The sequence below is a fragment of the Zonotrichia leucophrys genome, chromosome 7 (assembly GCF_028769735.1).
Source record: "Zonotrichia leucophrys gambelii isolate GWCS_2022_RI chromosome 7, RI_Zleu_2.0, whole genome shotgun sequence".
NCBI lineage: Eukaryota > Metazoa > Chordata > Aves > Passeriformes > Passerellidae > Zonotrichia > Zonotrichia leucophrys.
In genome coordinates, this window is record NC_088177.1 from 13,705,586 (window position 1) to 13,732,693 (window position 27,108).

Consider the following 27,108-nt stretch of genomic DNA (forward strand, 5'->3'; position numbering starts at 1 on the left):
GGTGTTCTGTTGGGATGGAGTAGAGAACTACAGTGTTCTTCTAAAGCTCCCGCTGCTGCTCCACACCTTCCCTCCCCTGACATTAATGTTAATTTGGCTTGGCTTTGAGCATTAAAATGAAATTTCCAGATACAGCAGGTAATGCATCCAGGTGTGTGCATATGCTTAAAAGCCAGCAGACAAAAGCAATTTCTTTGCTTTAATGAGAAAGAACAGCAAACTGAAGGCAGATCATTCTCAATGCAGACAGGAAAGTAATCAAGGCATCCACTGTGATAAAATAATACAGCAAGGCTAGGAGAAGAGAAAACCCCTTGACAAGTCTCAACTCAAGAAGCTTCAGCCAGACACACTTCAGCACAAGCACTAATGATTCCTTCAGGACAGTGAACAAGGGAAATTAAGATAGGAATCAGTTTCTTCTTTTATGGATATGCTCAATGCTCATCAAAATCTTATGAGGGGGTTTTATGCATTGAGGTGAGAATCCAAGGTAAAGGACTGCCTAAAACAGCAGTTTTAGCTTTCATACACCCGGATCCCCAGCAAAAAAACAAACAAAAAAACCTCAACCAGAATATAGAAATTAAGAAAAACAGCACATTGGCAGAACCTTCTGTTTGAACTCCAAGAAAAATCTCTTGCACCTGACTGCCAAAACTGAACTACCCCTGCTGGTCCACAAGGAGCTCTGGGGACAACTCATCTCTGTCCTCCTAAAGTGTCCCAGGCAGAGCCCAAGCTGGTTCTTTGTTTCCAAGACAAAAGGGAGAAATTAAAAAAAAAGAATCAACCCCACAGTCAACTATAAAAAATAGACTTCAGAGACCCAGAAAAAAAGAGGACAAAGAAGCTGAAGGCCAGGATGGTGTTTCACACAGCATCCTTTCATTCTGCACTTGGTCACTCACACCAGATGAAATGTTCCTTCTTCAGGCAGCAAACATCAAGATGGAAATGATAAAAGATTACTTACCACAAGCTCCAGCTGTCTGGGAAAATTTAACCTCTTCAATAGGATTTGTCCTGTAGGTAATATTTGAAAACCAGCTCTCTAACAAAGCAATGTTATCTTCACTGGCTCCTGTTGCATCACCAAAATCAGGCAGGGCACTGCTTCTCTACCACTGTAGTCCTCTGGTTTACTTTCTAAAGAGAAAAACAAACACCTTCCTCACCAAAAAAAAAAAAAAAAAGGAAAAAAAACCCCAAAACAACAAAACCAACCAAACAAAACAAACCCACAAAACCAAAAAGCAGCAAAACTCAACAGGAAAAAACCCAAAGGTTTTTCTAAAGAAAAACTGTTTTTGGAAGAGAAAGTACAGTTTCTTTTACTTTCCATTTTCTATTTCCTCCTTTCTACAAGGACATTAAGAAATGTCCTTGTACATTCTGCCTTAGGGATGGTGTCATATGCCAGTACCTACCTATACCTACAGCACATGGCTAACCAGTAAAGTACAGACCCATAATTATGGTCTGAAAGAGGTGAAAGCTGTAAAACCTTTCAGTGATTCAGGTGTGTTAGGACTGACAAGATGGCAGGAGAGAGGTTACACTGGAAATTGCTTGATTTCAGTGCTGAGGTCTAGGAATAGATGTTGCTCTCCTGTTTATGTGAGCCAACAGTTTCTATTCACTGGCAACAGAAGAGAAAAATCTTGGTTTGATGCACAGCCAGGTGAGTTCTGTAAATATTTTCTAGATTATGTTAAGAAAGATGGGTTTTGTTTGTTCTTTTTTAATGCTTGAGTGCATGTGCTAAGCAAACTGCCCCCCAAACCACCCAGTTATTACTTTTCTACCTAAAAACATTGACATTTCAGAAGCTGGATACTTATGGATTTATTCTGCTTGACATAAACCTGTGACAACTGCTCAACCTTTTGGACACAGATATATTACATTATGATTAATCCTGCTTTATCTTTTGCTCCTTCCCTCTGTGACCAGGCACATTCTGTTAAGTCAAAGCAGGGAAGACAACAGTGTGTGTGTAAAAAAGGGGATAAAGAGAGTGGGGGAAGGTGTTTCACATTCCTGCTTTCTGCTTCTATATTATGGTTTTCATCCCCAAGAAAAGAAAAAGCATCAGAACAAAATAGTTCTTCTACAGGCTGGGTATTCTCAAGGGGAGAACCAAAAGCAGAAATGACACTTTCAAGCAAAAGGGATTAACATTCAGATTGAGTTTTGGCAAGCTCAAGATATCAAGTGTGGAACAGGTGTTGCTCAGATAGGTCTTCAGAGCTGCTGCTCCACACTTGGTTTTTGTCACAGCACATGTCACAGTCGAGATAGCCACCATGCATAGAGAACCACCACACAATTTCAGAAAGCTCCAACCCACACAGAGTCACACCTCACCTCCTCAGCAGGCTGCAAACATTTGCCCTTTTTGTTCTTTAACCCAACCTTCTATACCCTGCTGTTGATGCCCTGCCCCTGTGTGCCCTCTGTTCCCTTTGGTGGTTGGTCAGTGCCCCTGGGCACTCCATGGCTCGTTCCCTTCAACAGCATTCACCTGTCCTGCACAGCTGTGCCCGCTGGGGATGAGCCCAAATCACCCCAGACTGTGCCCGCACCACAGCCCCATTCCCAATCACCCCAAATTGTGTGCCTGCAGGTTTGGCTTTTAATGGGAAGCACAAAAGAGGCAGCAACCCCTCAGTCAGCTCCAGCCCAGCCTGTGCACATGCCTTTCTTTTCAGTGACCTCATGGAGCATTCCCTACCTGTGAGAGCCACTCAGGAGTCCACATTCTTCTAATGTATATAACTCAGTTTTTACTTCCAAAAACATTTTCCAGACTAAGGTTCAAAGTGCCATCAAAAGCTAAGAAAATCCAACTGCTGGAATATTGGGTTATTCCCCTACATCCCCATAACCTTGGGTCTAAGCACCCACAAAAGATGACTTCCATACTCTGAAAATCTTATGAGCAGTCCAGATCATAACTTCTCTGGATCTGTAAAACAAATAGTCTCTGATTTTTCCCCCATTAGTATTCTTTGCAAACAAGGATCTGTCTCTGGTACATTAAGGTGCCACGAGCTGTGGCATCTTGAAGCAGAGCTCTGCTCTAAATGTACCTCCAGTGTGACAGCCAGGGGATGGCAGCCACAGCAGGGACAGAGAAAACCCAACAGATTCATAGCCCTGCCTCAAGAAAGCCAAATGCTTAAAATTCAATGTTCAATGCAATTAATTTTTTTAAAGGGAAACTCTCTGCATACTTTCTAAGAAATGGACTGTGGCAGCCATGAAAATTGTTTTCCACTTGAAGGCAGGACTTGGAGCCTGTCACATTTACAACATTGTGACAACTGTTCATTTACCCTAAGTGATAAATCTCACAGTACCAAAGTCAGCCTTTTACACTTGTTTGATTTTTAATAACCCTGATGTGCCAACAGAGAGAGTCTGAAGCAGAGGAAGAGGCCTAATGCTCTGTGTAGCTTCTCATAACTAACTGTTCTGTGCAATACCTAAAGTAAATCCATCTTGGGAGAGGGAGAAGGGACTGAAATTATGTGGGCAAATAAAGCTAAAATAAACCAACATAAAACCCCCCCAAATAAACAGCAGTGTACTCCACTATATAAACATTGTAAATACACTCCCACACATATGGGGAAAAATCAACATATGAACAAACTAATAGGATTATGCAAAAGAAGCTTCTAATAATAGGCCCATAATTAATCTTTTTTAGTCTTGGGGCTCGCCTGTAATCATTCTTCAATTGCATAATATAATTTGGGCAATTCTAATTATGTGCAAAGGACCAGTCTTACAACAACCCTTCAGTTGTGAGGACTCTTTTTGCTAATCTAGTTATGGCTCAGCAGATGGTACAGGGTCCAATCCTAAGCCAGGCTTAGCTTTGTGCCATGCTTTCTTGATTGACAAAACAGGGGGCAACTTTTGTTTGGACCACCAAAACACACTTCCCTTTGTATGAACAGATGAACTGGAACTGAGGAGAGTTTTACAGAAAACCAAGTTATCATGAGAATTACTTCACTGTACTCCTCAACTATTTTGTTTTCTGGTGGTTATTCTATAATTTAAAAAAATGCTTTATAAATTAAAAATGAAAAAACAGGGAAGTAAGAAAGGAAGCTAGAGTGAACACTAATAGTTTACTCACAAATATTAGTGTAGTGAGTAGAACAGACATTCTACTCACTACACTAATAGTTTTAAAACACAATATTTAGTAAATATATTTTCCAGTTATGGAAAAAAGTGTGTTTTTCAGCCTCTAAAACTAATTCAAACCTTCACATAGAACTGAGAAAAAATGCAGGGAAGTGGTTCCCTATTTCTTTCCCTAAGTTATTTATTCCAGTTATTCAATTAGGGAATGCCACTGCTGGAAGTTCAGACATTCTCTGGCATATATTCATCCTCCAGCTTCTTAAAATGCAATATGCTACAGGTGATAACTGAGGCAAATATTCCTTTCATGTTCTGATAGGAATAATTAAGGCCTTTTGCCACACATGAAAAAAGTCTCCACCAGCTCTATCAAAAATACCTTGAGCACTGTCACACACTCTCAAATCACAGCCTGGCTCCTCATTTTCAAGCTCAGTACTTTTTACTCTGTTTCAAGGAGGTTACTTTTTTGAAGTGCATAGTGTTAGAGCAGCCCCCTGCAGGTTCCAAATTCAGCTGTTATTAGGGTACATAAAATGCAGAATAATATGGCATTGAAAAAAAGCTCAGTACTGGCTAAGGTCTAATATTAGAAATAAGAAAAAAACAGTTAGACTTTTAAAGGAGGAGAACAAAATGAATGAAATCTCAGTATATTCTGAGTAGAATCAGTGAAGATTTTCTGAGTGCAATTTAAATGTGAAGAGATGGGTTCCTTGGTATTGATTTCTTTATTTTAATTTATATTATTGCTACTACTACTGCTACAAGCTTCAGCTGTGGTGTTGGGAGACATGAGATAACCTTAAATTAATGCCCATAGAGCTGCCTGGCTAACACAGGAAGGGTCCAAGGCTGCTACAGAGCTACCTACCCAAACCTTGGGGCAAGGGGAACAGGACTGGCTGCACATGCTGACTGAAAGCTAAAAGCTGCAGCAGTAAATGCATGTACCCATTGATCAAAATTGTAAATAGAAACTGTCCCAAGTGACAGCAGCAAGGAGGAGTAATCACTGGGCAAACTGCAGGGGAGGTGGCAGAGATGGAAGATGCTTCTACAGAGTTTACAAAAAAGCACTAGCCAGAAGAAACTGAATAATGCTTTGAAAAATGAAGTGGGGAAGCAGCATTCTTAAGGGTAGCAGGTAGATAAACAACTGTTTTTCATGTGGAAGAATGAAAAGAAACCATCCTTCCTAGGGCACAGCACTCACAAATCCATGACAAAAGAGCAGCAACAATGCCAGATAAGGATGGCAATTCACAATAAAATAGTAATGTTGGCATTACAAAAAATGCAGTCAAGGGGAAACTGCATGGTAAACTCAAAGCCAGTGCACATGGAGCTCCCAAGGCATCCTTTAAAAGAGAACTGTTTGCTCCAGAATCTGTAGAAACCCTCCTGAGGAGATGTGCTCCATCAGGAGGCAGGAGCCTGTGCCTGGCAGCTGAATGGGTTTGTGACACTGCTTACCTTGGGCTGTCCCCAAACTGCACTGGAGCTGCTGAGCTCAGACCCCTGTCACTCTGCTGGTCTCAAACACACCAGGCAGCTGCAGGGACACAGCCCAGGGCTTGTTATACCACTTCTGGGCACAGTGTGACCTCAGGGCAGCAGGCAGGTACTGTTGTCATCTTATTGAAGGGGTTCCGCTCTGCTGTCTCCTTATCACAAAAGTTTCACACCTTCTTGACGTTTCTCTTGGGCAGCTCTCAGAGCACTGACTCTTTCTTCCTCACAAAGCAGCCACCTCACTCCAGTTCCCTTCTCACCCAGCTACCCCACTCTTTTATAGCACTCTTCTTCTCATCCCTGGCCTGTTAAAGTCAGGCCTGTTCCTAATCTTTGATAATTGGCCCAACTGCAACTCCTTAGTAGTAAGATTACTTTCTGCACTGTCTTTATTTTCTTATTTTTTATCCCCCTACAAGGTACAGCTCAAAAGCATCTTGGTTTCATCACACATTCCTTCATTTCTCCATTATTCTTCATGGACTCTGTTATAGACATATCCCTGCCCTTCCAGACTCCTGCCTGCTTGCACAGTGTGGCAAAGCAAAGCCAGACAGGAGTTCTGCAGATTTAATAAGATTGCAGATGAAGTGTCACAAGCTTCAGTGCCTCTGGGGATCAGGTGTATTTAGAAATTCTATGTAATCTTCAACATTCTGCAAGTAACCATGGCTTGGGATTAAAGTACATAAAAACTTGTCAAGACTCGGATATACTTAATATCTGCTTAGTGACATCTCATTTAAATAAAAGATTCATTAACCTCAAAATGCTATTGTTTTGGGGTTTTTTTTCATAGCAGCAGTATGATATGCAAGGCTGAGCTGGTGCTTGCTTTATAAACAGATTTTCAGAGTCACTGGCTGAATGGGTTCAGATCTCAGCAGCCTGAAATTTAGTACACCCAAGTATCAGAAAAACACTGAAATTCACTAAATGGCTTTGCATACTGGAACCTCAAAAAATATGACTGTAGCCTAATTTAAGGTTGTGTCTGCTCCCTAAAATTAAAGAGAGACGCTAAATTAAAATGACTAGATTTTATTCTCCCAAGCATCCTCAGGATAGATCTTTGGGTATTGTGGGGAAAATATTTGAAATGAGCCAGGTATTTTTCTGCAAGAATGAATATTAAGTACTGAGCAGGTGCAGCAGTTAATTTTCATAATGTTCTTGGTTATGCAGCTAATATAGCATTGCAAGTTTCATTACAAGGCAGAATAGATTCTAACAAATTTTGTTTTGACACTAACTGCCATTCAAACGAGCAAAAGTACCCTCATTTATTTTAATGAGGGCTGACATAAAAAAACCACATGCAAATAAGACAATATTACATAAAGGCAAAAAAGTCAATCAAATCATGAAACATAAATAAAATGCTAAATATAGGGATTATATGGTCTTAGAGTCACAAAATTATTTAGGTTGGAAGAGACCTGGGCAGGGACACGGGCAGGGACACCATCCACTAGACCAGGTTGGTCCAAGCCCTGTCCAACCTGGCCTCCCAGGGATAGGAGTATTCACCACAGTTAAACATTAAAGAACTGATAGTGAATAAAGATAGTCAGCACATAAACAATGCACACACTCATCTGCTGTATTTACATGGAGTGTGTTTGTGGTCCCAGCAAAAGAGCTGCTGAAGAGGGAAAAGTGACAAATGTCCAGGTTACCAAAGCAAGCCCTGCTTCTCTGATACTTTTCCTCAAGCAGCTACCTCTAAAAATCTGTAGGTTCTGAAATAACTTCTTCATCTTTCCCAGTTCTTCCTTTAGCAATGCCACGGTCAAAACCACTGCTCTGTACTTACAGCAAAACTCAGAATGTCACTGCTCTGGTCAGTGAATCATATTTGGTGCTGCACACTCTTATTCTTGTTTTCTCAGTCATCCTTCAAATGCTGACTGAATTCCAAGCAAAGCATGGAACTCCATGAGAAGCAAAATTTTCTTGTATTTTCTGCCAATCTATTTCCAAGCATTTGTACAGTGTCATGTAAATAGCAGCATCATTGTATAAAACAGTGCAGCTGAAATGTTGTAATTAATTTTGATACCTGTAATCATAAACTGTAATTATCATGTAACTGGAGAACTATAATCAAGGAGCAAAGCCCAATTCCACATTTGATATATTTCACAGGAAGAGCTCTGTGGTTACTCATTTAACTAGGAGAAAAACTACAAGAAGATTAGCTGTGCAAGTGCACTTTTAAAAGTCATTGTAATTAGAGATGCTCAACAAAACACAGTTGAACAAGAGCAGAAAGGGGAGGGAAAAAAATTATTTTGCTGGCCTTCTGAGAAATATCAAGCTTTTGACATTTCCACACCTTTTAACTGTAATTGTGATATAACTACATAAAATGCATTTCAGACATTCCAGAGCCATCATTCTTAAACCCATATGCATTTGGCTGGCTGAACTGCACTGACTCCCCAGCAATAAAGTGGAATTTGTTATTATTTATAGATCAATCAGGCCAGCTGTTGAGGCTATAGTAATATTTGCTTAGATTATCATAGCCCTATTTTGACGACAAAGATAAATGGACAAAGGCCTCTGTGTAAGAGAGAAAAACCATAACACTTAATAATAAATTACATTAAAAGGTTGAATAAAATCACTTGCATTTATTTTTCACACCCACAGATTTGCAAGCAGAGAAACACCTGCACTGAAGGGGTCTGCCCTACAGTTATCTATCATGTCCTACCTATCCTGTCATGGAGCAGAGGAGACACCAGCTCTCAGTATTTCCTATCTCCAGGGCTGTTCTTACAAAGGAGAGGCTATTTTTGCACATTTTCATGTACTTACTGTCTTCTGCCCCTTTATTTGGACATTCCAGGGTTGCAGTCGTGTTCTTTATCTTCCCTTCATCAATTCCTAACATCTTCTATCTGTTCATTGCTTTGCTCTGTCCTTTATTTCCCAATCTCAGTTTCTTACAAGCCTTTATGTCACTGTGCTGCTTTGTGTTTTAAACCTTGCCTCATCTACCATGTTTTCCTTCTGGTGCTTCCCACAGCCTTTTGTTGCTTTTCATATTTTACTCATACAAATCCTACAATCTGTATGTATTACAGATTTCCGCCACAATGAGTTTTCATAGGAGTCCAAAACCCAAACTCTGGAAAACACTGATTCCCTTTATATTAGGTAGTTTGTATCTATAGAACTGCATCAAAGAAAGACTGAATATCCATCCACAGGGCTGTGGTGTGCAAAATCATCTGCATGCTTTTAATAACACAAGTTACAGAGTGATTTGTTGGGTTTTCCTTAAAAGTTCACAAAATAGAACAACAGTGAAAGAAAACCCACAGGTGTAACCAAGTTCACTCCTACACAAAAGAGAACTCAATTTGTTCCAGCATTTGGACGATTTGTGTTGCAATGAACTGTTCCACTATTCTCTCGTTCTGTGATGGTATAACTACCTTTAGGGATATTCCTGTGAAACTGGCATTTCATCTGCTGCATAATTTACAGGTTGGCAAAGTTTAAATACATTTAAATGACACCCTCACCATTAATGCCAGGCACACAAAGGAGAACAAGCGGAATCCTGAGGAGATGCCATGCTGCTGCTTCACCACCTTGTGCAGGGCCTCTCAATGCCCTCACCTGCATTTCCCAAACATCTAATTTCACCCAAATCAGGCAGATGGGTTTTGAACACAGCAGCAAGGAAATTCCATGGATACCACACTCAGTGCCCTGTGCCAGGGAGCATGGAAGAAGCAGATCAAAGCTGACGTGCTGATGCTGATCAAAATGGAAAAGATCAAGTGGGAGATGATTTTATTCACAAAGATGAGTTGACCGAAAATAATTTGTACAAGTGTCAGCTAGTACAAACTGTCCTTAAAATGATAAAACTTACAAAAATGTAAAAAATATGCTTTAACTGCAATAAATCCTTCTAAAATAACACTCAGTCTAAAATGTGTGAATGGCATGGATTTTATCTATGCTATGCATTAGAAATGGACAATCTAGTATCCCCTACTTGCCTTAAAAACACTGAAATCTCTAGTACATACTCAAAAAACATAAAACATGTTCTTAAATTGCAGGCAACTGAACTTAGTAAAAACCAAACAAGTGGATTAAGGCCAAAGAATCTTTACATCAATCCCACTTCATCCATGTCCCGGGAACCTGATGGATTGATACACGAAACATTTAATTATTATGACAGCCACACATTGTAGACAGATGTCTCTTTAGGAATTCCCACTTTGCCCCCATTTCTTCCAGTGAATCCAGCCCATAATATTGTGAAAAGATTGCCATTACCTCCAAAGGAAGGATTAAACTATGGCAAATTTTCAATAACATACTGCCTGGAATGCTAATTATAGCACTCTTTTCATGAATATTTAATTTTCTGTTGGGTCTTCTGTCCTTGAGCTAAAGCCCATAACTTCTATCAATATTAATGCCAATTATGCATTCAGATCCATAGAGATCAGAGAAGTTACCCAGAGATCTTAATATGCCCAGTCTTGTTTAACTATATTGATTTTCAACTTCATCTTTACCTGGTGCTGTATGACAAGGATACCAAATCACAAAATATTTCAGCCCTTTTTAAAGGGCACCAATGATGATGATCACAGTAGGTCTCATCAGCATCTGATACCAGGTAAAAGGTTAGTGAGTTTGAAAACACTGATTAACTACTAATTATTAAAACAGGAGGAAAAGCTAGAGAATCTTCAATTTTAAAACCTAAAATCCACATCTGTAAGAATATCACAACTACCCCACTTAAGTTCATGTCAAAGAGATGCTTTTGCTGAGAAATAGACTTTTGAGGATACAACTTTCTCCCTCATAAGTAACTCAAACAATGTGTCTGCAAGCTTGAAATACAAAAAAGAAAAAAGAAAAATAAAATCAGAGAGAAGCCATGAGAAATTAATAACTAGAAATGATGAGTTATACTTAATATCTGTCAAAGTCTGAGGAGAAAATTCTATTACTTGGGTCTGCTACTTACTCCTACATTGGTACATGATAACAAATACATCCAGGGGGGAAAAAAACTTCTTCATTGCAGTCAATGGGGGAAAAATGCTTTTAGGTATTAGGATTTTATCCATTAGGTGTTTTTTCAGATCATAATGGATTTTAACCATTGGGTGTTTTTTCATTCTGTACAGAATCTGTAATGAAGTTTCTCAGCCTAATGAAATTTTGAACCTATAGCAGTTTATAGCAGTTTTAAGGTACTTTGGGGAAGTCAGAAAACATTAATTACAATTTTGTTTTAAAAAATGCTATTTCAAGAAATCTCTGCTCCACCTGTAGGTTTCTCCTTTTTTTCCCATCTCAAATGAAATGAGTGGTTTTTTTGTAGGTCCCATCATTCCCTCAAGTCTTTTTGCATGGACTCTCCAGGCTCTCTCAAAGGCTTCAGCAGGCTACAACAAAAGAGAGCATTTAATAATCACATCAGTTTGGAGAAGATGTTTTTAGCCAAACTAATTCCAAAGACAGACACCCAGCTCTTTGTCCAGCAGCCCATTCACTCACTCCAACACTCCAAGCCCTGACTTTCAGAGCGCCCTTCCCAGTTCTCCCTTCCCTGCCAGCTGCCAAGTTTTCCAGAACTTGGAATTTGTAAGAATTGGAATTTGTATTCCAATTTGTAAGAAATGCCATCTCTTGAAGCAGGTATGTACATACATTAAATTAAGCAATTTCTCTCAGATTATGTCAGTGTAAGATGCTTTTCTCAAAAATCCATTAGAAAAGTTTTGAGGAAAAACTGCATCCATTCCAACCTGATTGTGGGACAAAAATAAAGTGTTTCACCTTAATTTTCATGTCAAAGTTTTTATATCTAGTTAGGTTTTTAAAATTTGCAAAACATTAAGAAAACAAAGCAAAGGGTAAAATTTATTTTTATTTTTCTTAATTATTTTTCTCCCTACAGATATTTTCAATTGTACAATTTCAAAATAAACACCCAAACTCACATTGTTTATGAATTTTCATAACGGCCTCTTTGATTTGTAAGAAAAGTCTTACTGAAATAATCCTGTGTTTGCAGATCTCTGGTACCAGGATTTGCTACTCTGAGTAAATTTTTAGGAGATATCATATGGTACCTGTTTCAAGCCCTTCATATTCCTCTCTGCAGTTCAAAGGTTTTGTTACTTGTCTGCAGCACAAAAACCATCCAAGTGAAATTACCTAAGAACAACACAGCATGAGCATAAACAGCAGCTTAAAATTCAGAGACTAAAATTCTATCAAAACAATTTTTATGCTTCTCCATCAAAAAATATCTATTTTTTCTAAAAAGATTGCCATGGATACCGAATTTTTTCTTATATAAAATACAATCATTTTTCAAACACCACAACTGATCAACAATTTCCTTTTGCATGTGGAAGAGCCACTTCAGGGCCACATTTTTTACATTTTCCAAAAGCTCTCCTCAGGTTGAGGTCACTTTGCCTGGTATTTAAGAGGAGCAAGAGCTTTTTAATGCTTCTTAAAAGAAAGGGAATGACAAAAATCCATTGTGGTTCAGTAACCTTGCCAGTGTCAGTACACTTTGACATGTCACACAAGAGCTTAAACACAACCCCATGAAACTTTGCACAATGTAATGTTCAAGAGGCACTACACAATTCATGCAAAACAACAAATTCCTCCTCCAGCCTCACAGTTTGGTTTGCTTTGTCCTAATAAATAAATGCATAAATAAAGATGATAATTAATTTATTGCTGACGGTTACTTTTCATCAGAAACTGATGTGCTGCTGCTGGGGAGAAGAACAAAACACAGACCATCAAAAGGCCTGAATGAGCATCAGCCTCTGTTATTAAATCACACATTTCAGAAGAGCTCTGTGAATTTTCTATCTCAGTATTAATTAAGATTTACCAACATACAAAGCAAAGCACTGGCAAGCATCTTGCATAATACTGTCAGAGTACAACATAAAGCAACAGTTCCAGATCTGTGAAACTACACTGCACAGGAAAGCCCCACATCCATGTTTTTCAGTTTTTGCCACCATTTAACTTTTCACATACTAAATATTTGCAGCTTAATCTTAAATTTTCGCGTTTTTAAGACTTAAAATCAGGCATTCTTATTTCAGAAAAACAAGGTTTTGACCGAATGCTCCAGGTAGTGAATTACAAGATCATAGCTTGAGCACATAAAACAATTGTGGAATCATCAGCCTGAGCTATTTTAGATTAAATCTAGGTGGGTTTTTTTCCAAAAGGAAATAAAAAGTATGCATTTTAAATTCTAGATTTTGATATAAAGTTCAGAGCTTAATCTCAAAATGTACAAATTTCACCCCAAAAAAACCCAGTAAAAAATGGTAAACTATTCCTCCCTACTTTTTCATTAAATGAGGAAGAAAAACTAATCAAAACAGAATCAAATCAACAAAGGGGCCAAAACCTCTACTTAATCGCCAAATCTACCATCAGTACTTTCCTTCTCCTGGAATGGGCAATGTCATTCTTCAGAGAGGTTGAAAACAGGATTTGGAATGGAAAATTTACCTCAGGTACTGAAGCCTGGAAAGCACATAATTGCAACAGCAGCATGAAATTCACCCTTTACTCTGGCTTGAAGTGCTATTTGCCTGGCTGGTTTATGGTGTTTGTGCTCAAAGCTCCTTCTTTGCACACACAAAGGCTTCAGTGTTTACACTGTAAACATCGTAGCAAGCAAATAAAAGCTCTGGTTAAGAAGAGCAGGGAAGCTGAAAGCCCACTTTTAATTGCTGAATTCTTAGGGATTTTCTAGAAATTATTCCAGACCTGATGGTGTGAATTATAAGACTAGGCACACCAGGCTGCGAACACACAAAGATTCCTGGTGTTCTCAGCCCCAGGGAGGAAAGGAGATCCAGCAGCTTTCAAGGTGGCCTCATTACCTCCAGAAAAATCCATTAAAAAGGAGCCTGTATATAGATGGTTGCAGATTCTGTAACCTCCCCATTACACATATTTTTCTATAAAGAACATCCTATTTTAAAGCAACAAAAACCAGCCCTGGATTTGGAGTGGGGAGAGCTGGGCTGGAAATCAGAGTGGAACCGCACATCCACTTGCTCCTCACTCTTCTCTTGGTCCAACACCCCAGCACACAAAAGGCTATGAAAGAGCCATTAAGTTTGCACCACAGCTCAGCTGATCTCCACTCCTGCTGCTGCCAAAAGGGCCCTCACACTCTGCAGAGAGGGATTTTTTTCTAATTAACACTTCTCTGCCTTGTTAACACACAAAGAGCACTGTAGCATATGCTTGCCAGCCAAAACAAATGCAGTGCTAGAACTTGTAAGATCCTGAGACCACGATGTCTTGTCTCTTATTGCAATGCACAAAGCGTTTTATGTGGGTATGTTGTAAAAACTAGAGGAAGAGAGGGAACATGTATGCACACAATGAGAAAAAAAAGAAAATAAATGCCTTTTAACTGTATTATATCAAAAGCATTTCTGCTAAAGCATCCGTTAAATTAGAAAGTGGACTGTTTGTCTGAACAGCAGAATGAAAATCACATCAAGCTTTTGTAGATGGAAGGCCAAGAACAACTCTTATTTATTTTTAGAGACAAATGCCACCTAGCAGTGACAGGAACTTGGCCAGGAAGGTCAAAACCAAAATGAAGTAGGGCCTTTGTGAAAATGGATGAGTAAATTTCTATTGATTTCTTTCTACTTCTTAAGGAATCAAATTGCTGCAAGGCTCACAATGGAGCTCCCAGGTTTTTGCTCAGTCGGTTCAACCTCGACTCAGTAACCTCTGTGACACATCTGTTTCAATTTATTATACTCAAGCCCATGGAATTTGTGCTTCTTTGATGTCCTCATAGTGATTTGATTTTCTCTGGCTACACAGAGGGTCATTAGGTTTAATGTAGGGCAGCAGTACATGCACTGATTTGTAAGCAAATGCAATGCAAAGTGGTATTGGGTGTTAAAAAACCACGGCTGGAGCACAGGGGGCCCCAGACAAAGTCAAAAATAGAACTGAATATTCCTCTAAAAGAGAAAATAACAGCAGGACTCTAAGAATGCAACACTGGTTATCTTCTGTTTTCTAAAAATAAACCTAAACACTGCAATAAATAAATAAGTAAATTTGCAAGTAAATAAGCAAGTAAGTTTCTCATAGTTGAGAACATAGGTTGAATGCATGGGAAGTCTGTTAATCAAGCCTGAGAGGAAGAAGGCTTAGCCCAAAGGGGATGCTGAAGGCATTCATCAGTGGATCTCTGTTTATGCTAACAACAGACTTGTGTTTGCTCCAGAGTTATACAAGTGTATTCACAGGGACCTGGAGCTCTGCAATCCTGCAGTTCCAATCCACTCTGCTACTGCCTTGAAGGGTTTGAGCATTGCCAAGACAATGTCTGCTTAGATTTGGGATTTTTCAACATGTTATTCTAATCTATTAATTTAGGCAGAGGTTGTGCAGCAAATTTCAGTAAATTGTGAGTTTTATACAATTTTCCAAACCAAAGCCCAGTTAACTACCTGTTCTTTTTACCTAAATCCTTCTTGGACATTCAGAAAAGAGACACCAAGCTGGGGGAAGCCTTTTTCCATGTCACAGCTGACTGCTTTGTCTCATTAAGCCAAATCATCCTGCACACACATTTTGCACTCATTTTGCACCATCTCCTATGCATTTTAATACATTTAGATGAGTTCTGCATACCTCAGTTACTACTTTGTTGGCAATCATTTTTCCCACCAGAGGAACAGACAGATCCTGCCAAGTCAGCTAAAAGCTAAGGAACAGGTCAGAGATAACAAAAAATTAAAATAAAGATCTCTTTACACTCAGGGAAATTCTTGCTCCAATACAGACACACCATCAAGGAATGTCCTCCATGGGTATAAGCAACATACAGTCATATCCAAAAGAAGGACTACAAAGAAGATAAAACTTGGTCAGGTTGTATATTTAAACAAATTAATAATAAAGGGAGATTGCACCACACTCCCCCAGTTTTACTGTTGCTCCTTCTGGCATCATGAAGAGCCTGTGACTCTTTTTTAGTGTGTTAGTAGAGGATTTCCAGAAAAGGGAAATATAGAACTTCCCCCATATAGAAAAGATAATGCAACTAAAATATTGAAATGACACTCAGTAATTCTGACATTTTAGACTTCAAACCATTTCAATAATCCTTAATATTTCTGTTTCTCACTTCTTTATCTGTAAAATTTGAGGGTTTTTTCAACCACAACATTGTAACACAGTAAATTATTGCCTATCACATGGGCATCTACTGTGCATGTATAAACATAAAATATTAAAACTAGGAAGAAGGAACTTAGTGCAGTGGTTCTGTAAGCTCTTTGTTCCAGAATAGTTTTCTGGGGCCAAATACAGCTGATTGACACCTTTAAAACACGTGGTTTTTTGTGATTTCTTGTGTGCACAGAAAAATTTGGTGTATGTGCATTAACAGATCCCCTGCACCACAGCACAAATGGGACAGACCCTCATGTTGCACTGGAAGGGAATGGAAAGATGGGAAAAAATTCCCAAATGGAAAAAATTCAGGTCAAATTGTCTATTATTACATCATCTCCAATGCTTTGGAAGTATTGAAAAGCACTCTCAAAGAGCTTGGAATTACACTCTGTGATACACATAATTATTACATCACACAGATAATTGCATTGGGAGGAGCCAACATCACATTATTTTGGTTTTTTCACTCAAAGTTCATGGCCACAAAAGAAGCAGCTATGCGCCTCATGTTCTGCTTACCTTAACCAGTCTCATTTATGAAACTGAACTTAAAACATCAATTCAGAGGCGCTTTCAAATAATTTCAAGAGTTAAATCTCTGCCATTTTCCTTCCATCCTTACCATATGTACCTTTTTAGAAACAACATCATCCTACTTGCTATTAATAGTGAAAGGCAAATCTCAGGAGGATCATGAGTAGTCAGCACATCTTAATGCTGATTCCAAAATTAAAAGCCAGAGGGCCTTCTTTTCCCTCTCTGAGGTCTTCCAGCAAATTATTGATTGTTGCTGATCTTCTTCCATTAATATATTTCTTTCTTACAGCCTGAGTGATTGCGTTAAAGTGCTTAGTAACTCTCTAATCATGTATATCTCCTGGGGCTGAAAAGAGCTTTGGTTTTAAAAGTAATTTGTTTCAAATGAGGCCTTATTCGTCCTAATGTGAGGGTCAGGGGCTTGGGGGAAAAAAAAATCCAGGTTCATACTTGGAAGATCCTAAATTCTAAGCCATTTGAGGTATAATAAAATAATAACTCAAATTAGTATCTTCTGAAAATCACCTACCAGTAAAAACCACCTATGAATACCTACTGCTACAAAACTAGTGGTTTAGAATATAAAATCCTTTTAACAAAATATATAATACTAGGTAAAAAAAAATTAATAGCTTCCAATCTTCAGCAACCTTAAACTCAGACACAAAATATGAAAACAATTGAGCCACAACACTCAATTTTTTTCCTAAGTCCTGCAGCAGCAGTTTAGTGTCATATCCCAGTGGGATGACCAAATGCTTTCACTTCCTGTAATAACATTTTCTGTTCCTTGGCTTGGATTTGTTTGAAAGCCAACAGTATTTTCAAGGTTTATGGGAAGTCCTGATATTCCCACTCACAACCACAAGCAGAGACAAAATCCTGTGAAGCAAAGCCAGAGGATGCAAGGGACCAACACTGAAGGAAGGAGGCTTGATGCTGGTTTGATTTCTGTCTTTTTTCTTTTAAATATTCTCTGTATTTCTTACACATATATTTGGAGCCCAGTAGAAGATTTCTGTATTCCGTCTCATTTTCCCAGTTCTTTTCCATGCCCTTTACCTAGACAGAAAGACAAAACACGTTCTAGAGCCCCTTTCCAATCTTGGTTATTAGAAACCAAGGCCAAAAACCAGCTCTTCAGACACATTTTCATCAACAAAGTACAGACCCATCTGAGGGGGCAAGGCTTGGATTGAGGGGGTATTGCATTACCACTTTCGCTCCTAATTGGTGCTGTTTTGTTAATTATGGTAATTTACCAACCTTGTAACACTGTATGCTCTCCTGTGGGGGGTAGGCTTTTGTGGACATTTTCCATAACTGTCCCTGGAAGTCTTCAATGAAGATCCACTTTTATATTACCTCCCATACTAATATTTTCTTGGAAGTGTGGGAAAGGTTGAAAAAGGCATCAAATCCACCTACACAAACCCCACAGGTACATTAAGTACAGAGATACAGAGGACCTTCTCTAGGCTATTTGAGCACTTGAAATAAAGCCATATGAAGGAGTGGAAGTTTAAAGAACTTTGCATCAGCTGGACTGCAGTCCACATTCTGTGCTATTTTAAAAGTAGAATTCAGCTCAGACATGAAGTTCCACAGAGAACATTTACTTCCTTACTTATTTGAAATCCCTCTTCTTGCCCAAAATGAAGTCAAAGACTGATCTTTGAACTGCAAAACAACACCTCCATGGCAGGCTTCCCAGTGTGTCCTACACCTTGAACTTTTTCTATGATATCTAAACCAAGTCTGGAAAACAAGATTTGGGTGGAAAGTCTCTGACCTGTGCAGTGACACATACATACCTGATGTCTAAGAAAGGAAAAAAGGGGACAGAAAACACACAGAAATTGGTCACTACTGGTTTAAATAGAGCTCTCTCTTGTGATCAAACACTTAAATCAGGGCTCCAAGCAACCACCATGAGCTCTGTTGGTGTGAAACAGAAGTAGGCAAACCTTTCTGCTGGTATGTACTGAATTAGTCTGGCAGAAAAAAGCAGTTAAGACAAACAAAAATAGTCTATTGGCTGAACCTGGCAGCTTTTCCACTCTCTGCAGCACTCAGCACCATTCAGGTAACAGACAGGTCCTGGCCTTGTATCAGCAGAACAAAGTGGATCCCACCATTCACTCCTCACACCAAAAAAATTGCACTTCCTGAGACTTTGCAGAAGTATCAAATAATTCCTTTTGCAGTATACACAACTCACATTATATTTGCTACAAATTGAAAGATTCCATCTAATTGCTTACAGATTTTTGGCTATTTACTCCTAGATTGTATGTGACATCTATTCAGCACCATAAAATGTTTTCTTGGTGTGGGGAGAAAAGGGGCCTCAGGTCTCCACAGGAGTCACTGAAGACAAAAGAAACTTATCTTAACAAGTACTTTGACTGAGTGGGTCTGTCAGAGAAACTGCCTTTCCCCTCCTAAGAGGATGTGGTTCTCTTATAAATAGGGCAAAAAAATATGACTATTTCTCTTGGTTTATCCAGGGAATGCACTGTAACTTCCCATATGCAAAACTGAATCGGTTGGTAAAGTTTCTATCTCTCCAGTCCCTGATCTGTTAAACTACAGGGTTTGTTAGATCTAAGGAGAGGTCTGATCTCAACATCAGCAAGCCAGGAAAAAACTGCAGCTCTGCACAGTTTCCTTAGCAGGAATCTTAAGCTTTTCCAGATAGACTTTAGTTTGAATCCAAACCCTGAAACCACAGTTGAGGGTGTTCAAGCTGTCTGAAATCCAGATTAAAACCCAAAGAAGTGGTAGTCACTGGCAACGAAAATAGTTTCCTTTCAGAAGCTCTAAGTATCTCAAAATTTAGGTTTAGTTCTCTCCCCTGAGATACTCAGTACCTGAAAAGGACAAGAAAGTTTGTAACATCCACTGTTTTGCCAATAACTGTTAATTTTGTTTATGAGACCTGCTTGTCCTAAATAATCCAATAAAGTGAAACACATTCCTGTCTTTTCCCTTTTTATATCACCAATGTATTCAGGGACCTTGCTGCTAAATGAAGCTAGAGGCAGTTTCTTTTCTTCTTGCAGAAAGAGTAAAACAAAGATTATTAAATATGTTGCACAAACTTAATTCCTCTCTAAAACCTGTGTATAATACTGTAGAGTAGCTTTTAGCTAGCTTCACTAATTTTTATCCTGCTGAAGTCAATTAAATTCCATGCATAGCCTGTATTTCAGATTACTTGATGCATTTTTGACCAGTGTTGTATTAAGAAGCAGATGTTTTAGATTTTATTGCCATCCAGAGGAAGATGCCTTAAGAACACATTGTGTGTGTAGTGATGTACTTCCCACAAAACAGGGCTCTAGCACTTAGGCTGCCTCAAAATAAAACTTCTAATTCAACATAAAGTAATTAAGTGGAGCATATTGGATCTACAAGCAGCAGGTGAAGTGCACAGGTTAATTTATTCGTGTTATTTATATGGCAGCTCTGTGTGCCCTCGTCAGGCACAAACCTCCCAAACCACTGCCAGAGCATCTCAGCCTCACCTGATCCACACAGCTCTCATCTGCCACCACAAACACCAGATCACTGAAAATGAAATGTTCCACTTCATTTGACCTTCTCTTGTAGAAAGATATTAAACATGTATAAAAATTGTACATTTTCTTTCATTGATTTCAGAGCGTATTCAAGCGAAAGCAGCAGAACATGCATTTCAAGAGCTGTCAGACACTCAATTTACTGCTGTTCTGGGCACTAAAATGCACAGGGCTCAGAGAAAATAAAAAACAAAGCTACAGATACATGCTCAGAATACAGAGGATCCCAAAGATAATTCAGCTACTTGCCAGCAGGTTTCTCAAGCCTCAATTATTTCCACATTTGCTATGCAGACTACTTAGAGACAGAGTAACAGTATATTTACTGCCATTTCTCTCTCCTTTTAGTATTAAGTTTTAATTCACCACAGTTAGATCTGCATATATGTGTATATGCATTGCCAAGAGTGTGTGTGTATATATATATATTTATGAACATCAATAATTAACCAATAATTATGACTTTTCTTCTACATATTTACAAAAAGGATTAAAGGCAGTCATGATCTTCTGATCTGTCCACTGGATTACTCCCTCATTAAAAATTGCCTGCTTTTGATTAAAATGTGGCATGAACTTTATCCTGTCAAGCAGATATTTGGGCTTTGCACATCACCTTCCTAGAGAGAGGGATATCAGTAACAGAGGCCATGGAAATATTCTACATGCACCTTGTGCTTACCAGCGTAATAAATACCAGTCTCAGCTTGGGACAAAGACAGTCAAGTGATGTCTTTCACCTCCCTGGGAGCCCAGCTCTGTGCTTAACTCTGCTGACTAAATTAACTCAGATCAGAGAACCAGGCAGATAACGTGTTCCTCCCAGAAAAGAAAAGAAAAAAGGGTGAACATGGAATAAAAATAAAGACCTCGCATGAAACAGAAGACTCCATGGCCTCACACGCTTCTGAAATGGTGCAAAAGGCTTTAGTGAGGTTATTTTAGTGTTCTGAAAAGAATTTTTCATGTCTTCCAGTGAGGTAGCAGCTATATTAGCAAGAATAAAGCTTCAATTTCTCACATCTGAGGCTCTGGGCTAACTGTCTGTGGCCTTCCTTCTGCAAGACAAGCTTTTACTCAGCAGGTTCCTGGATGCCAACAGGGGCATGTCCTGAAAAAGTTCCTAAAAGGTGCAAGAGAAGGCAGCCACTACAAAAACTTTTCTCAGTAAAAAAGACATTTTTGCATTTTTAGATTATTTTTTTGTTTCTTCACATATGAAATAGTGGTATGTTATAAACTAGAAAATGGCTACTAATTAACAAAATAAGCACCCTCTGATTTGGATTTGCTTGGATTTGCTTTGTTCTGGGGCTAAAAGTAGCTGGAGTTTCTTGGAATGTTTAAAGGCACTTATTTCTCCCTAAAAGGGGCTCAGAAACAAGCCTTTAGGAATTTTAAAGGAGCTGCTGGTCTTTCTTTGATGATGTCTCAGGTTTTAGCTTTTATATGTTTCAGGTTCTGTGCTGATTTAGTGTGTAGTTCTGAGCTCCATATTAGGGTATGGTGAGCTCTCTTCACAGAGTAGGGAGACAAAACAATTCCTTCTCTAGCTGGGGACCAAGGACAAATGATCCAAATCTCAGGCCCAAGAGCATAAGCAATGAGGACTGAAGAGAGAAAAATCAGAAGGATGGGACTTCATTACCTACAGCTGTAACTGGACAATTAACTCCAATATGCAAATGGACCAGAACTTATAAAAGTGAGAGACCCCATGACCCATTGTCCATTTTGTGACCATTTTGGTTCATCTTGGGTGTAGCCCTGGCTGGGCTCTTGTGCTGCCCAAGGTGCATCCACTGAGGCCTTTTAGTAAATCCCTACTTGATTCTTTAGCCCAGTCTAGCCTCTGTTCTAGCTCAGCCTTCAAAAGGCATCCTGGAGAACCCTCAGTTATCTGCCTTTGTTCACTGTTCATCAGATTTCTTGTGGCAGCAGCACTTAAAAAGTTCAGCTTCCTGTAAAACATAACTTGTGTTTAACTGCACAAAGCCTGGCTTTAGCCCAGGCCAGGCCATTGAGTGGTTTCAGTAATCACATGGCACAGGGACAACTTAATGTCACCAGATACTCTTCTCTGCTTTCAAACTACATTCTGCTCTTTCTATTAGCCATGTGGGTCAATTACAGGATGATTTGGCTAGAAGTATGAATAAAATTATTAGTTTAGGAATTTTAGTCCTCTCTCATCTAATTTCTCTAATTGGTCTCAGTATTTAAATTTTTCATGAAGAAAAAAGTCTATTATTTCATTCAAATCAGTATTTACCATTAAGTTTACCATTAACTTAATTTGTAAAGACAAGCTTCAGATAAAATTAGGAATCTTGAATTATTCATGGTGAGGTCTACTAATTTTACACTATTATTTCTTATGTGAAACTTCAATGTGTCACACCAAAAGGGTTGGTGTTGTTTTTTTTTTTTTTTTTTTTTTTTTTTTTTTTTTTTTCTGGCAGAGAATAAATGCCTCGAAACACTCCCTAGAGAACAAAATGTAGCTGTCACATTGAAGATAATGCATTTAATCTCTTTGTTCATTGCAGCAATTTCAGCAAGCTTTATTTTACTGCGTTTCTTTATGGCAACCCTGCAAAAAATTCATTTACTAAGTAAGCAGCCTGATGGTCTGTACATTTCTACCCACTTAACAATTAGATTAGTGCTTTCAAAATACTAAAAAGCAGCAGTAAATTCCTTTTATAAAAGCTGCTAAACAAAGGAAGCATGTCAGTCATTCCTCAAAGCAGAGATGCCAGTCACTTCCTAATCTCCACAGATTTAGCTGAATTTGGATTCAAATTACAGATGATTTTTAGCCTTCTATTGCAAATCTGGCTCAAGACCTATTATGCAGGTGTTTCATCTTCATTTTGATGCCTATAGTGGGACATATCCTAGTACCAACACCAAATCATTAAAAGCACTGACCATGACTAAAATGTGTTACAGTTTTCAAAATAATCTTTAAAAAATGCACCTGGAGCAAAGAAATTAATTACATGTATAAATCTGGCTGTAAAGAGAGAAAAAACAGCTCTGAAAATCACTTTCCTCTCTCATGTTCAAGTGGCTCGTGCAAACTCTGTTTAGTGCATGCTCATAGTGAGTGGCAAAGTTTCTCCCCCACACATGCAGCTGTCCCAGGATCAAAGTGTCAATCCCAGCCAGAAGGATTTGCCCTCTGTCTATCTGGCACAACCATTCAGATATGGATCATTAAAAGTTTCGCTGCTAGAAGTGCAGAATGCTCTTTAAACAATCAAAAAAAGATCATCCCTCAATATACATTAGAGCCTAGGGAATATCAATGCTCTGGCATTTTATTTAATATTACTTCCTTTGTCCTTTCCAAAAGGGCACAATTTTAACAGGTATTTAATTCACAGACCACAACAGTCTATGGAACATTGAATATGTGTTACAGAATGCTTTCTGTATCAGAAGCACAATGACTGCTTCCATAAGAATAAAGGATATTTTCTCCTGCTTTGTGAAGAGGTGTATAAAGTTACACTGATTTTTCGGCTATTTCTGCTTTTTGGTCATGCCAGTTGCTAAAAGTATCCCTTGTAAATTAAGTTGGGCAAAAGCAATCTTGTATGGGATCTGAGACTGCAGTAATAATAAACAGAGTAATTCAGGACTTTATATTTGATGCTGGAGGTGATTATCTGGTATGAAATGTCACAGTATAAGAGGAGACTGACCAGAGCCAATTGTTGCCACTACCATGTATATAATAAGACCTCCATGCCAAACCAGTATCAACTCAACCAGTAGCTGAAAACCAACAAATAATTAACAAATAGAATTACTGAGGTGGAAAATATGAAGGCAATCTCAAAAAAAAAAAAAAAACCCAAACCCGAAAAAACATCATATACTGAATAAACAGCCCAGGACTAGCTTCCTATTTCAGAGTTAGGAAACTAGCAATCTAACTGAATTTATTTAAATACATTCACAAACTGGTTTTGCTAATAAAGCTTTGAGACATTGAACATAGCCCCTCTTGGAAAAGACTGCTTAGAAAGTTGGGCTTTGTAATATTCCCCTGAGGAAAGGCAACCAGGAGTTTTGCTGTGCACTGGGAAGAAGCAAATTTAGAACTCAGAGACCTCGAAATGCTTTGTGGCTTCTTCTCCATCTATAGGTCCCCAATTAAAGACAGATGTTAAACATATGCTTCAGTCTATTTCAATTTGGGAAGTCAGTGAAGCATGAGCTCAAGGCTTAAATTCTGCACAGGGATCACTGTAGAAGTGGGGAATTTAGTAATAAGTAACACTTAACTCTTAAGTGGCAGCTTGGATTAATGGTATGAAAGTGTTTAATGTAGGAAATCACCACCATTAGCTTCATTTTAACAGATGAAAGAGCTGGGACACAGAAATGAGTGATTTGTCTCCAGACATACAAAAGGCCAATAAAAAGAGAACCTGGGGAAAAATCCTGTATTACCTGATCCTCAGTTCACACTCACAGTCTCTCCAGCCATCTAATACAAGTCCCCTAATTGCTGTATTTAACAGAAAAATAACAGCACTTTATAAATACAGACAGTGCAAATCATCAGAGGGAAATGGCTACCAGACCTGCACATATGCTGTAGCATAAATCTGCAGTAAATCTATCCCAACACAGCAAACAGGTGCAGTCATTGATTACTTTTTGCAGAGAAATAGAACCTGAACGTGTCAAAATGTTGGTAGCCCACACTGACTGGAGATGTCTACCTTCATTACACTCCTGATTTTGGAGTAGTTTCTGAATAACATACATATCTATTTTTCTAACCTGACACAGTTTCCCCAGAGATGCTAAACCAGACATTTGCAAGACATTTTTGACAAAACACATTTCCAAGAGTTTCTTCCCTTTTTACTGAATTATTGCCCAACTTCCAAAAAATCCCATGCAGATTTATTTGGCTTATTATGGATGCATGAATGAAAGACTGCAAGAAACAGCAGCGATGCCCAGTACTTCTCATAAACACAGAAGAATCATCAGCATCTGCTGAAAAAAAGGCCAGGTCTGACAACTCTTTAATTTCAGCCTTCCTCAAAGACTCATCCTCACCTGCCATCTCCGTGGCCTCTGCCTTCAGGTTCAAATTAACTCCTGAACAAAATAAATGAAATTATCTCCCATGTTGGCAGCACAATATACACAAGACACACATCTGTTACCAAAACTGTGATGTTCCCTTATTTCTTAAGCAGTTGTCAAAACTTATCACTGCCTCTGCTATTTCACTTGTGCAAGATTTATTTAACATTCAAAAAGATGAGGCACAGTAAAACAGGTTTTAAAATACCAGCATTTGTTCACCACCCCCAAAATTTAAATTGTACAGAGGATTTCAGACATCAATAGAACAAAGCTGTTTTAAATGACATAGCTGACCACTAAATAGAGTATTTTTATTCTGTACCTGAGCATTTTCTAAGCCCAGGGACTGCATTTTCCCAACTGATATTTTACTATAAACCTGAAAACAGCATGTTAACAAGTCTATGCTAATGCTCATGTTTGGAAAAAACCAGATCCTCAGAGTTTCATTACTTATTTTGTAATTATTTTAACTATTCCCTCAACAAAGAGTATTTTTGCTTACTTCTTCAGATTTCACAGTTTATGTACAGAATTGCCTTTTAACAGCCTCTCTGTGGGCTCCCACAACCTTAATTCATTTGAAACCCATATAAACCTCTATGCCATCTGGTAACTTTTTGCAATCTAATTATCCTGATAAATGTATGCACCATATTAGACATTTTCCATTACAGGGGTGACTAATGTTGCTTCTCTATTTACAAATCTGCTTGCAGATTTCTGTTACAGGCCCATTTCAAGAGGCTAACAGACTTGTTCATTTAAATTTATATCCTACCCCATGCCAAGGTTTTCCACCAAGCATTCCTTGAATTACAAACTCCTGTTTATTCAAATCAGTTTCCTGTCATGTAAATTAGCTATATAAGGTAACAAAAAATGCCAGAGAGTTTGTTTTGCACTTTTTTTTTTTGCATGTTGCCAAGTGAAATTTTGAATTAAATCTTCGGTGTGCCATGAAAGGAGAAATAATAACTGAAATATTTTATATAATTGAAAAATAATTGAAGCTGCAGTTTGTGGTACTTGCTGGGTATCCAGGACAAAGGAGGAATTGAGAATCTGACTCCATGCTCTTAGAAGGCTAATTTATTATTTTATGTACTTATATTATATTAAAGAATACTATACCAAAAACTATACTAAAGAAGAGCAAAAGGATACAAAAGAATGAAAAATTCATTACTGGTTCCTGAGAGTCTGACACAGCTGATGGTGATTGGTCATTAAGTAAAAACAATTCACATAGAACCAATCAAACATGCACCTGTTGGTAAACAATATCCAGCCACATTCCAAAGCAGCAAAACAGGGAGGACCAAATGAGATAATATTGTTTTTTCTCTGAGGCTTCTCATCTTCCCAGGAGAAGAAATCCCTGCAAAGGGATTTTTCAGAAAATATGACAGTGGCAGCAATTTCCCCCCCCCCATTTTGGGATTTCAGGCCGGCAGCTGCATGTCTTGATGAAGGTTCTGGAAACACAGCTGACTTTGAAGTTTGCATTTTTCCACCTGCAGTCCTACAGACTGAAACCAAGAGACCAACTCCTTTATAAAACACCTCAAAACACAGGGAGAAAACGTCTACTCTGCCCCAGCTGGGCACTCCATCAGCAAGTGCCACTGCCTGGAGCCTAAAGAAATGGGCATGGAACAGTTCATGGAAAAATCTCATGGTCACAGACTGGCCACTGCCAAACTTTTATAGTGCCTACAGAGAACGGTTTGTGAAATTACAAAAAAACAAGGCTGATGGGAGGAAGAGAGCTGCAGTTTATCTCTGTTTAGAAAAGAACAGTATTTTGTGCAGTCAGCTGATTTAACATCTGCAAAACTGAGCAAGAGGGAACTGGAGAAACGGTTTCTGCATATTTTATAGCTATACAGCTAGTCACAGTATTAACTAAGATTAG